This window comes from Canis lupus, chromosome 11 (genome assembly GCF_003254725.2).
Source record: "Canis lupus dingo isolate Sandy chromosome 11, ASM325472v2, whole genome shotgun sequence".
Classification (NCBI taxonomy): domain Eukaryota; kingdom Metazoa; phylum Chordata; class Mammalia; order Carnivora; family Canidae; genus Canis; species Canis lupus.
In genome coordinates this window covers 69,055,805-69,069,797 of record NC_064253.1, presented here as the reverse complement: position 1 = coordinate 69,069,797, position 13,993 = coordinate 69,055,805, and the positions used below count along the sequence as shown (strand labels likewise).

At 41.0% G+C, this 13,993-nt stretch overlaps 1 long non-coding RNA gene across 2 annotated transcripts in view; it reads right to left on the bottom strand.

Moving 5' to 3' along the window:
- The window catches only part of LOC118350293 (uncharacterized), a 151,384-nt gene extending 137,691 nt beyond the window's left edge, over positions 1 to 13,693 (bottom strand). For both annotated transcript variants that reach the window (XR_004803801.1, XR_004803800.2), the window contains exon 1: positions 13,467 to 13,693. This is a non-coding gene — a long non-coding RNA (uncharacterized LOC118350293). The remainder of the gene's footprint in view (positions 1 to 13,466) is intronic.
- Between the last annotated feature and the right edge of the window lie 300 nt (positions 13,694 to 13,993).

Sequence of the window (13,993 nt, the reverse complement as noted above, 5' to 3'; positions counted from 1 at the left end):
GGGAGGAGAGAATGCAATTGGAAGGTAGATAAAAGAAAAATGGAGAGATTTTGTTCATGAATGTTGACCCCTTCATCCTGACTATGGTCCGAGAAGCACATGGTGAAGTCCTGAAGTGTCACCTTTGTGACCACAAAATCAAAATGCATACGAGAATACAATTCAGGTTGAAAATAGCATTATATTTCTTCTTCCCTTCTTCCTCCTTTGCCTTAGCACTATTCTACTTTTGTGTATGTATGTAATTAAAGGGGCAGGATGATGCAATAATGATATTTTGGTGACCTTAATGATTACAGTTTTTAATGTGCTCATGTATTGCTAGAGACTGTTCACTCTGAGTAACAGCATCAAAAGCATTCTCTCTCTCTCTCTCTCTCTCTCTCTCTAATAGATGAGGAAGTGGAGTTTCTGCTACATTAAGTAACTCATCCAAGGTAACTTAACAAGTAAGCAGCAGAGCCAGGAACATTGAAGAGAGTTTGAATTCTAGGTCACAAAAGCCTTTTGGAGACACTGGTTCTCTGTCACTTGCTAGCTATGTGAATTTGGGCATGTTATTTAAACTCTTGCAGCCCCACTTAATTTCCTCACTTGGAAAGCGGAGTTAATAAGTAGCTCCCTCTCAGGACTGAAACCAGTAGATACAGGTAAGGTCCCATATAATGCCTGGCACAGAGCCTATGTTGCTAAATCTGAGCTCCCCCTTTCTCTTTGCCCATCACTCTTTAAAGTCTGATTTTAAAATGATTGGCTCTATTACATTTTTGATTCTGCAATTCTATAATCAGAGCACTTTCCTGGTGCTGAATCCACACCCAAGAAGCCTCATTTTCCCCAAGCCTGTGCCTCTACAGACACTAAACTCAGACAATACACACTCTTTCCAGTCGTTGAAAGGGATATGGCTTTGGAGTAATAGAGGGAAAATATATCATGAGTAATATTAACAAGAAACCTCCATAAAAGTTGGCCCATAGCTTCTAAAATTCTTGTGGTTTATCATTGAAATGGAAACTTGGTCTCCCAATGGTAGATGGCAGCATTTTAGGGGCCATCTTCTTACAAGTCACTAAGGATTATTGATGGAAAAAAATTATAAGATACCATTTCAGCTGAGGATAGAGACACTTAAAGAAATTTACCCAAGGAACATCAAGAAACAATATAATATCAGCAGGACGTCAAAGACCTCGTAATTCCTATTTGTGAGTTGGGACTATGGAACTGAGAAAGGTTTCCAAGTATCTATTAATTCAGTACATTCTGAACTGAGTGGCAAGGCGGCATGAATTGCCACCATCCGTCTGAATCTTTTTTACCTCGGCTGGCTTTTGAGAGAAATACATCCTGTCCTGAAAAAGTGAGTAACAGATTAGAACCCTCCGTAGACATCACTGTTTCATTTTCTAACAACTGTTTTTTTTTTTTTTTTTTAATTTTCCTGCTGCTGTTAGAAAATGAAGAAAAGTAATTGATAGTTTGGTTTCTGGTTATGAGATGCTTGATGTTTTGGAACTGAAGGCTTTGCTTGCACTCTATGAAACTAATGCCTAGAATTTCTGACCTGGAAGAGAAATGGTGACCATTTGGTCTGATCCCAGCCAACTTCTCTTTTTGTAGATAGATGGTTAGATAAAGACACAAAGAAATTAGCTATAAAGGCAGTATTAGAACTCAGGTTTTCTGACTCCCAGCTCAATGACTTTTATATATACAATTGTGCTCTCCTTGATACTAAATAATTTAGCTTAGGATTTGAGAGCATACAGCCAATTTATAAGAAAGTTACTCTCCCCGTTCATAGCTTATAGATTCAGTCCACAGAGCCGTAACACATTTCCTGTGGGCAACTTGTTATGCCTTATTCCATACAAATGGGGGAAAGTCAGTCGACCAATACAGGCAGTTGGAGGGATCTAATTAATATGACTCATGACGTATTTTATTTATCAAAATGTTCAAGTCCATATCCGTATTGATGACCTGAAATCATGTGAAAAAGGAAAAGTGGTTCTGGTTGAAATCTTCCCCCCTTCTATATTACTATTACTTTAGATCTGACTCAGGTTAATAAAAGTTTAGACTTGTTCTAGAATGCTATGCCTCTGACCCTGGTCATTTTTTTTTTCAAGAAAGAGAGAGAGAGCATGAGTGAGAGAGATGGGCAGAGAGAGAGAGAGAGTCTCAAGAAGACTCCACAGAGTGTGGAATCCACCACAGGGCTCAATTTCATGACCCTAAGGTCATGACCTGAGCTAAAATCACTTAACCAACTAAACCACTCAGGGTCCTCTGTCCCCATCATTCATATAATTATTCATTAATGAATGTTATGAGTTCAAGAGGTATGTATGTTGGTATCCAAATTCTCCCCTCTTTCTTCCAAGGCTCCCTGATAAATGGAGCACTCAGAAGGAACATTAATCCAATCATAAGGGAAGTGCTTCTTTGGTAATGATTCACCATGTGGTCTGCTGGAGTTCCATGGGTACAGAATTTGATTCAGGGCAAGAAGTAACTTTAACTATATAGGTCTTCAGGATTGGAAAAGGAGGCTACCTTGTGAAGTAGAGGAATCCGAGCAAATGGAAAGCACTTGTGTAGGAACTGGGTAATCACCATTCTAGTGAGGTGGAGATGTAGTTGTTAGTGTTAAGAACGTATTCTTTGAAGTTTGGCAGAAGAAGCTTTAACTATTCTATATCTTTCCCTTGAGACTTTGTGGTATTTACCTAGGCTGTACTACTATCACTGGGAGCCTGTTAGAAATGCAGAAACTTGGGTTTTACCCCATATCTACTGAGTCAGGATCTAGATTTTAACAAGATCCCTCAGCCATTTCTATGCACATTGGAGTTTGAGAAGAACTGACCTAGGCTTTTTAAACCTTGGTTTGGTTATTTATTTTAAAAATTGGTAATAGTGGCTACCTCTTAGTGTGTGTTAGTGATCAATAAGATGATGTTAATAAAGGTTTTAGCAGAATGCCTAACAATTAATACTCAGTAAATTATGAGTGCTATGATTAGCCTATCTGTAGATGAATCCAGCATTGGGTTGGAAGTTGAACTAAATTACTTCTACAGTCTTTTTATGACTCTAAGACTATACAATTCTATAGTTTTATTTCACACGTTTTGACATTTTGGGGTCAAATCATTACTCCAACTCCCACACCAAGAATATAAATATATTTGGAAAAATCGTGTTATATTATGATATGTCTGTTAGGCAGATGTTCTTTTACCCCCCTCCCCACACCCATATTATAAGGAAACTGAATTGAACATGCTTGACAGCAAGCATTTCACTTCACCCATCCATAAATATGGGCTTGGTGGGGAGTGGAGGAATGTTGGAGCTGCATTCCATCAATTTTACTTAGTCTGGGAACCAGAGATCCTCCTTTCTTGCTGCTACTGAGAGATCTTATACTGTCTACAGTCTATTGCTCTTCAGTTGAAATTTACATTTGTCATGTTTAATGCAAAGAAATTTGTTCTGTTCCATGTAAGAAAGAGAAGTTTAAGAGCAGAGTTGATCTCAAAGAGTCCACAGGAACATAAACCTGATGATAGCATTCTCCTGCTTAAGTACCATTAATGATTCACTATTGTTGTAAAAGTTCCAAAATCTTAACAGGCTCTACAAATCCCTCTGTGATTTGACCCATGTCTGCTTCCCCAGTCCTAGTGCATATTCCCTCTTCTCTTGTATCAGTTGTCTATTGCTGTGTAACAAATTGCCCCAAAATTGCATGCCTTAGAAATGCCTTATACCTCACACACTTTCCATGGGTAAGGAGCAGCTCAGCTGGGGAGTTCTGGTTCAGGATTTTCATGAAGTCACAGTCAAGATGTCATCTGAGGTTGAGTTGTCTAAAAGCTTGACAGGGACTGGAGGATCTTATTCCAATGTAACTGACTCATATGTCTGGCAAGTGAATGCTCATTGTTGGCAGGAGACCTCAGTTCTTCTCTGTGTTGTCTCCACAGGACTATTTGAGTGTCCCCATGACATGGCAGCTGGCATGCCCTCAGACTGAGTGATCCAAGAAAGGGCACAGTATAATCTATAAGGTCCTTTTGCCATGGCCTTGGAAGTCATACATGATCATTTCCAAAATATTTTAGTGATTACACAGATTCACCCTATTTAATGCAGGAGGAAACTACATAAGAGTGTAAATAAATGCCAGGGGACTAAAATCATCAGGGATCATCTTGGACACTGATTGTCACACCTCTCATGCTCTAAGCATTTCAGTTAGTCAGTTCACATTGAGGTCTCAAAAACAGAGCTCTCTCTCACCTTCCAGACATTATGCATGGTTTCCTCTCCATGGATCTAGGTTAACCTCTTCTTATCCTCCATTCTGTACACTGGATGTCATCTTTCCTGAGGAGTTTTTTCTAAATCTTTACCTAGACAATGCAAGGGCCCCTTCTGTAGGCACCCAGTATCCCCTACATCCCAGCACTTTTCACAGGAGATTGTAATTTTATGGTCTTGACTGCTTTCCCTGCTAGATTTAAATAGCATTAAGATGTCAGTCTAGTCCCAGGAACTCACCCTGTACCTAGAATTTAGTAGAAGTTCAATAACTTCTGAGTATCTCATAAATGGAAGCATGGATGAAAAACAGAAGTGCTAAAATTAGGCTTATCTTGAACAAAGGTAAGACTTGGATTGGGGGGTGGGGAATAGAAAGGATACACAGTATGGGCAGTGGGGTGGAATTGCTTTGAGCAGAAGTATGGCACCCTCTTCACTAGAGACAGACCTTGTCCAAGCTCCTAAATTTAGTTTTCAAGACCCTCTAAAAGAGAGGAGAGAGAGAGAGAGAGAGAGAGAGAGGCAAACCAAGAAACAGACTCTTAACTGTGGTGGGTGGGGTGGGTGAATGGGTTAAATAGGTGGTGGGAATTAAGGACAACACTTGTTGTGGTGAGCACCGGGTGATATATGGAGATGCTAAATCACTACATTGTACACCTGAACCTAATATTATACTATCTGTTAATTTGAATTTAAATAAAAACTTTAAAAGAGAGAGAGAGAGAGAGAGAGACCCTCTAAAATCTATCCTCAATCTTCCCCTTTGGTTTTTCTTAGTTTTAGCAGTGATGGTGAGGGATGGATCCATGCATCTTTAATCACTAAGATTAAGAGTTTTTAATTATGGAAATAAGAAAATAGAGAAGTGAGAGGTGGATAATGAGAGAACAACAGGATAGCTGAACTGAAAGGGAAAAGGGTCAATATACAGTTGATATATTTTGGAAAAGCATAGGATTCAAATAGAAGAATGATTTCTCAGGGCCTCTTTTTAAATTATGGGCTCTGGAATTCTCCATTTGGGATATGCAGAAGCTTCTAATTATAGTTGACACATACATCTGCTTGAGAGAGTTATCTGAGCTAGTTTTTCCTGATCCTTCCGTCACCTCTTCTCCTGACACCTGACTGCCTGGGCTTTCCCCAGGTGTGAGGACCAGCATGCTGCATGGTTTCTGATACCACTGATCCATGGATGCTCAGATTGCTGTGGTGACTCTGCAAGGTTGGAGAGTGTTAACTGGAAATGTTGCAGAATTAACTTATTTGAAGAATATTATGACCAATTAGATATAGCAGAAGCCAAAAATTTAACAGATAAATTGCTTTCCCTTTCTCTGGGCTCAATCCTGGGTAACTGTTATAATATATAGTAATTCCCTACTGCCTCTCTGGAGATATCCTCCATTAGCTAGCCATCAGCTGAATGTTATTGTGAAGTGGATAGCTCAGTAATTTGTCATCTTGTATTTGCTTTTCCTTTATACCCACCTCACTTCCCTTCCCCTCACCCCTGCTTTGGAATGGAAGTTCCAAGAAAGTATTAAAATGTAAGCACTGCCTCAGTCTCTTGTTTGAAGGAAAGAGGCTTTCAGTGACCCAACTAAGTGCAGCTCTGTAAGAAAGTCCAAGGTAGTTGGGGGAGGTTACCCTCACTGTGAGGAGAGAGTGAAGGGCAGACTCTGGAAGAGTAGCAGAGTGGGCCCTGGGAAGGGTCACTATCCATAAAACTGAGAACCTACCACAAAAGGCCTTGTAGATTACACTTTGGCAGGGAAAACAATGACAGAGAAAGGACCAAGCCCTGTTCTGTCCACAGACCCTCTGCAACCAGCCACAGTAGCTTTCAATGACTGAAAGGCTCATGTCATTAGTAGAACTTAGCTAGGAAACGGATATCCATCCTTGATTTGTTGGTCACTCACTGTATGACCTTGGGTCATGCTATTTCCCTACTCTGCCTTTTAATTTTCTTCCCACCTCCCTTTCTCTCTTTCTCTCTCTCTCTCTCCCTCTCTATCTCCCCCTTCCTTTTTAAAGGAGATTGGTCTAAATTAGTGGTAAGATAGGATATAAGGCTTATTAGGCTATAAGGATGGCCTAATTTTCTTTCCTGATATGCTTTAAAGCCTCCAAATGCCCATCTGCATGGCCAGGCTTTAGGTGTGTTTCAATTAAAGAGGCAGTGAGTAATTTCTTCTTCAGAGCATAATGGGCTCTCAGTAGGGTCAAACACACAGTACTGCTTTCCATCCTCGTGTGCCATGCAGGAACACCCAAGGAAATAAAAGTATGAGAGGTCCTATGTGGAGACCTAATTTCACTCCCATTTAAAATTCAACAGGAACACTCTTCAGAGGCAGGGCCCAGGGAACCTGAGCCAGCAGCTGACAAATTTAAACCAGCCCATCCATTCCACCACAGGGAAACACAGGCATGGAGTCACCCTGCCGCCTCTCCTCCCCCCTTGCTTTCTTTATTTTTCTCTTCCCTAAGAGGGAGAGATTATGAATGTAATGGAAAATAGTGGACATTCAGGGTTGGCTCTGAAAAAATTGGTCAAATGAAGGCATATTATTGGTTTCCATGATTAATGGAACATCCCATCCCTCAAAGTGCAGTCAAATTTCCAAACCCCTCAAAAGCATACTGGGATGCTAACTACCTCTGGATCCAGAGTAAATGGAATTCATTTTTCTGGCTTTTCAGCCTTGGGTATCCTCAGAGTTGTTAGAAAAGCTGAAAAGAGCATGAATAGGGAACCCGCAGACCTGCATTCCAGTTCTGCGGCTCTCTTACTGAGTGGCCTTAGGCACATTCTCTCTCCCTCTAGCCTCAGTATTCTTCTTAAGGAAATGGGCAACTTCTTCACGACAGTCTTCAAATTTAATACCAAGTTTTTTGACAGTGATGTTCCTTTTGGGACTCTGCAGTCCTCCCTGAGGTGACGAAAACTGTTTTAGTTATATTACAATTTCTAGCTAAGTAAACACTGGTGGAATTATATGATGAGAGAGAATAGTACCAAGTCTTTGGTTTTACGTAAACCAAATTTATTTGGTTTTGCTGACACCAAAGCCCTAGTTTACTTGCATTTCCCTTTGTGAGGGTGAGGTAGGTGGCTTGATGAGGGCTTGGTGACAGTGAGCCTGGTTAGTGGGACCTGCACTTCCTTTACTTCTCAAGGGAAAACAAAAAGCAGGAACCACAGCACTTCTTGGTAACTTCTTTCTCTTCTCCCAAGAGAGTCAAAGACCATGCAGGATGCAGACAGAATGAGTCCTCAAGAGAACAGTGAGAGAAGAGGGTGGAGACAAGATGAGAGCCAGGAAAGCTTTCTTCATAGGTAGTCCATTGTATGTCACTATTTAGAAATTAAGTGCTATATCCTATCCATTAACAGAGAAGAATGGATTCTCATCATTCCTACAGTGTGGCCAACTCGTGGTTTTGTGTTTGTTTGTAGTCGTTATTGTCTCCCTCTGTGCAGTACTGGATTGGAGAAACGAGATTTAGGTTTGAGTAGCAGCTCCTTCACTCTGAGTGGAGGATCTCAGACAGGTTACTGCACCTCTCAGGTATACATCAAAGCTCTGCAGTGTCCGAGACTGTTGCTAGCCTTTGGAGCTAAAGTTGAATAAGGCACAGACTCTGCACTCAAAAAGAATACAAAGAAAATAAAAAGTAAAACAAACACCAAAAGCACTTTAATGGAATGAGTGCCATAGTATAGGGAAGTACAAAATAGTATGAAAACCAAGAGGAGACAACCCGGAAAGGTACTCAAGGAAGACTTTTTGGAAGAGGCAGTATGACACCTAAAAGCACGCAGGTGATCACCCAGGTAAGTGGAGAGCACAGATGAGTGAGGCGTGGGTTCAAGTAGGAGAAATTTCATCTGGTTAAAACACAAGAGGGCTCATGGTATGGGTTGGAGTGTAAATGGGATAGCGTGGAAATACAAGAGCAATGAGACTAGAATAGAATAACTACTATAATACTCAAATCACAAAACCCAGTGGTAGTCAAAACACAAATAATCAAATACATGGATTTACCCCTACAGACCGATGAAATCACTGAAAGTTTTAACTTACAGGATGGGAAAGGTGATATGATCAGACTTTCATGTTAGAAAGAACACTCAGTCTGTTATATAAAGAATGATCTGGGTGGGACCAAACTCAATATACAGAGGGTGGTCAGGAGGCTGCTGCTGATGATAGCTTGGACTGGGATGGAAGCGACGGAGGTAGATTTACAAGATTATAAAAAGGGAGAGAATCTGTAAGAGATGCTAACTGATTGGATGTGGGTCTGCAGAGGGAAGGAAAGATGTCTCTCTTGGATGATTGGATGAAGAGTAGAGGCTTTCAGTTGAACCAGAAGACCAAGGAAAAACCAGAGGGAGAAAGAGGGAAGGATGAGAAGTGATGAGGTCAGTTACACATATGCTGAATTTGAAGGGTCTGTGGATTATCACAGTACTGATGGCAAGTAGGTAGATGGGTATATCTCAAACTAAAACTCAGAGCAGTACAAAATAAGAAGCACCCAAACTTACAGCTGCTCTTAGATCTCAGCTTTGGTAAAATGGGGATAATACTATTCATCTGTTTACCTCACAAAATTGAAGTACAGAATGAATGAGATAGGGAAACTGAGGATACTTGGGGAAATGTATGGTGCTATATAGTTGCAAGGTGTTTCTTTTTAACTGGAGAGCCCAGGGGCATAAGTAATTTGATTAGATTCATTATATCATCTGTATCGACTGCACTGTTCTCAAAGAACTTAATCTGGACTTGCAAATAGAATCAGAGGAGATGACCTAGATAAGAAGGAAAGGAGGGAATACAAAGGTAGGCAAGGGGCACCTAGGCGGCTCCATTGGTTGAGCATCTGACTCTTGGCTTTGACTCAGGTCATGATCTCAGGGTTCTAGGATCCAGCCCCATATCAGGCCTCACACCCAGCATGGAGTCCACTTGGGATTCTCTATCTCTCTGTGCCCCTCCTGTGTGTGCTCTCTCTCTCTCTTTCTCTCTCAAATAAATAAAGTCTTTAAAAAATTAAAATTAAAAAATAAATCTTAAAAAAAGGAAGACAAAACCAGAAGGCACGCACATGAAGATATGGAGTACTTGGTACCCCAAGTATTTGCTGGGTACCTGTATAGGTATTTGCTTAACTTTCATAGAGACCCTGACCAATGGAAGCAACATTATTGTCTTATTTGTTGCCCAAATGGATTTAGCCCTCCCACCCTCACCAAAAGAAAGCCTAAGTCATCTACATCTGTTATGTACAGACTGATATTTTTCTTACTCAGTTGCTAAGTACAGGACTCTTCTGGAATTCCCTTGGGGAGAACAGCCATAACCCCCTACATCACTACTACCCTAAAATGGACTGAGACTGTTCAATAAACACCTTTCCTCTGCATACTCATAACATTTTGATGAGAAGGAGGGGGTGACTCAGTCATAGACTAAAAAGATGAATAAGTATCGCCAGCCCCACTCAATTATGGGGCCAGAGGGAAAGGCAGTGTCTGCAAAAGTCAAAACAGATTTTCGAAACAGTTTCTCTTCCAGTCTCTGAAAAACCTGCTCATTTAATTCCCTTTCTGTTGATGACTTTGGCTTCTGAGATAGGGCCTTTCTCTGGCAGCCCAAAGCACTGACAATCCCCCAAATGTCAGGGGCTTGGAGAGCTCATTGGGGTAAGGTGTCCAAAAGGACAAGGCTCCCAGCCCTCAGAATCTTTGCTGAGTTCTGGAGTTTCCAAAGTTCCAGTCTCCTGTGGAGACACTGAGTTGCAAATGTCAGTTGTTGGAACCCTGCAACCACAGCCTCCTGGGTGTTCTAACAGCCTGGGCTCCTTCTCTGCTGCCTTGCAGTGATTAATTACAACCAGCCAGCCAGGTTTCATGGGTCGCCACTTCCATAGCAGCCATGATTGAATTATCTTTGCTCTTTGGAACAAAAGACCCAGCTCAGACCCTGAGCATCCTTCACTAGTACCCCACAAAAGAGGGTTTATTATGGTAAAGATATTCTCATCCTTTCCCTTCAGTCCAGAGTAGATGAGAACAGATGCATTAGGCAGGAAGTGTGATGGATGGGGCCATTTGGTCTAAGCCATAGTTGTAATCCTGGCTCTGACCCCTATTGCCCGTGTGACTCTGGTCAGGTGACCTCCCTTTCCTGAACTTTCGAAATCTTCCAGACATTATGAGGAGGGAGGGATCTGTGCTCTAGCTCAGATCTAGCACATGTGCTGTAGCACATGCTAGACAGGAGACAACATACTTGACAAAGTACTCTTGACTTCCCCTTTTCCAAAGCTGTGCATAACATTGTAAGTCAACAGTAGTTAATCATAGGACCTTTTGTCTGGCATCCCTGTTAGAACAGTGGTAGTTTCCTACACATGTATGTATTACCCACCGTGTGCTTTTTGCATGAGCAAAAAAATAAATAAATAAATCCTCTAGCATTTACAAAGCACATTTACCTACATCTCCACATGTGAGCCAAACAGCCCCTCTATCAAGCAGATAGTATTGGCCCCATTTATAGGCACAGATACCAAGCTTCTTAATTAAACTCAATAACAAGTTCATGACAGAATGGAAATACAAACACAAGCATGCCTGGCTTTAGCTGTAGAGACCTTCCTTCAAAGTATGTTCAGGAAATAATCCTAGAGGGCATGTGGTTGCAGCAAGCAAAAGTTTACCGAGTGTCTGCTATACACCTGTTAGGTGTGGAGGAGCATAGGTAAGCCTGGGCTCTCTGTCCACAAGGAACTCCTGGATGAGTGAATAAAATCAATAAAAACAGAACGCATTCACCTATTCAGCTCAAGTCTCCTGAGGACCTACAATGTTCCAGGCAGCAGGCTATGTACCCATTAAAAGAGTTTACACTGTTGGGAGGGAATGAGAATTAGATACTAGTGCAATCTGAGGTAGACCATATTGATTCTGCATTGGTTGAAGTTTGAATTTTATATAAATTCAGTAAAAAAAAAACAAATGAACACATACTCATTTGTAATGGGGGAACAGGGGGAACTGTAATCAGTTACAAGGGAAAAAAGAATAAGGTAGGACACATTGCTCATCTCCATCTCATCTTTACATACTTGCCTATTGCCATATCTTCTTTAAGCTATAAGCCATAAGAGCAATGAAGTTAAAGCAACGTAGGATTTCAGAAGAGAGAAAGTATACTTATATCTGGACAATCAGTGAAATCCTCATTTTATTTGAAGTTTATGATGATAACCCTTTGGATTGTCCTTGGCATGGAGATTCCTAAGATATTCTCTAGAAAACCATAGTTCCAAAGGATGTGAATAGATGTTTCCAGAGTTGGGAGGGGGTGGGAAGAGAAGGAGACACTTAAAAATTTAAATAGGAAAAAGGACAGACTGATCAAACAAAAGTAAATGTTTCTTTGTGTTTTGTTTTCTTTCTGCTTTATTTGCTTCTTTTTTTTTCTATAGGACATCTCAGAATCTTCAAGTACATGTTTCTTGAAGTAATGAGTGGAGATAGGGAAGGGGAGAATATTTAGGATTTTTTCAGAAAGTGTTATTCTGAAAGCAAACACTGAGACTAGTGTTCCCAAGAACACGTATTTATAAGTGTTACCCTTCTGGAGGCATCTGGATGGCTCTTCTGTTGAGTGTCTGGTTCTTAATTTCAGCTCAGGTCGTGATCTCAGGGTCTTGGGATTGAGCTCCAGGTGAGGCACCAGATTCAGTGGAAAAGAATTTCTCTCCCTCTGCCCCTTCTCCTACTTGTCTCTCTTTCAAATAAATAAATCTTTAAAAAATATAAGTGTAGCACTCCTGGACTCAGTATCTCTTTAGCCTCAGCTATGGAATTTTGATGATTGCTCAGGTAAGGTGAGACAAGGAAGAGAAAAAAGAGGAGTAGTTTGGCAACAGAAGGTACTTTGGCAACACAACAGTTAAAGGTTAAGTCAACGCCATGAACATTGCCTCCTCGGTGGACATCCATAACATCCCTACTTGATAAAAACAAAACAATACAATACAATACAGTTCCATCTTGTCTGGAGCTAGGAAACCTTCTCTGGAAGGTTGATGTATAAGCTGGCATCTGAGAGCCATAAGTTGGCTCTCAATGAGAGGTACAACAACGGAGAGATACAATGATAGTGCCTTCCTGGACACAAATCACTTTGAAGAATTACAGATCTCCCTCTGTTTTGAACCATGGGGAGCCACCTATTGTACTTAAAATAGCATGGTGTTTGGAATCAGTTTCCCCATCCAGCAAATGGGGATGATAATGTGTCTTGCAGGGTGTGGATTATGGGAGCTAATTCATAAAGAGACTTTAATAACACTAGGCACCTTGTAGGCACTCAGTAACGGAAGCCAATATTAGCTGCTACTTCCACAAGAAGTTGAGACTCCTTTACCATTTTGTAAGATGAAGCACCACCTTCTAACCTGACAGAGCAATACGATTTAAAAGCCCCTGCTGAGAATGAAGGTCCAGCATTCATCTTCAGTAATTAATACGTGCCCTGGGGGATACTTGGGATTGAAGATGGGAGGGTGGGGGACTGTTTTTCCTTTTTGATTGAGTGTCTTTTTTATCCCAAGCTATTCTGAATGTCATGGAGAGTTAATGAAGACATGTTGTACACCCACTGCAAATGCAATAAAATAGAAAGTACAACCAATTCTACCACTGTCTGAGGAGATTAAATCCTCAGTCACCCTGGAAGTGCAGGGGAAGAAATGAGAGCTATGCTAGGAGATAGATGGGGGTGATGCTGGTTACAAAGGCAGAAAGGACAGAGGGGGACGCTCTTCTGTCTTTCCACATTTCTCCTACTTTTTCTTCCTTCTTCAACTCCCTTCTCCCCCACTGGCTAGGAACAGAGAGTGAGCACAAGGTGCCAACACCCACTCAAGCACCAGATCATAAAATCAGCATAATTCAGTCTAAATAATGTGTACAGAGTGATAATCTCTGTGCCTTTCTTATTCCTACCTAGAAGACTTACTTGAATAATCTAAAAAAGCCTCCCAAAAAACAAAAGCCCAAGCCCCAAAATCCAAACCCAAAGCAATACCTGTTCCATCAGTAGGTCTTGCTGCTCAAGAACTGGGCTCAAGTAACAGATGTGAAGTTCCTCAGGTTAGCAGCCATTCACAACTCTTGAGATCTCCAACTGGGAACAACTTCCCAGTGTTGGAATAAACCAGATGATCTAATGCCTGAAGATCCCCCACTCCCGCCCATCTCTACATATATGATACATCTGAGAAATAGTTGAATGTGTTCTCCCCAAAAGCCTGGGTAGGGCACTCCTTCTTTAATGAGACAGCAATTTGGAGAGACCCCAAGGGGGTGGCTAAGGAGGTTAAGAAACACTGCAAAATTGTTTAGAATCCTCTAGAGAAAAGTTTCCTGAATAAATCTTAGCAATTATGACTCTTTCTCTTAAAGAAAGAAACAAAGAAGAAGAAAAAAAAGTTAAACAAACCCTAGAGTAATTTCTACAGTATGGCTATAAAGTAAGCTTTTCTTCAGAGGAACAAAGTGATCTCCATTTTAAGAGAATTTTTAGTTCCTCTCTGCTCTTTCTAAAAGGGATCT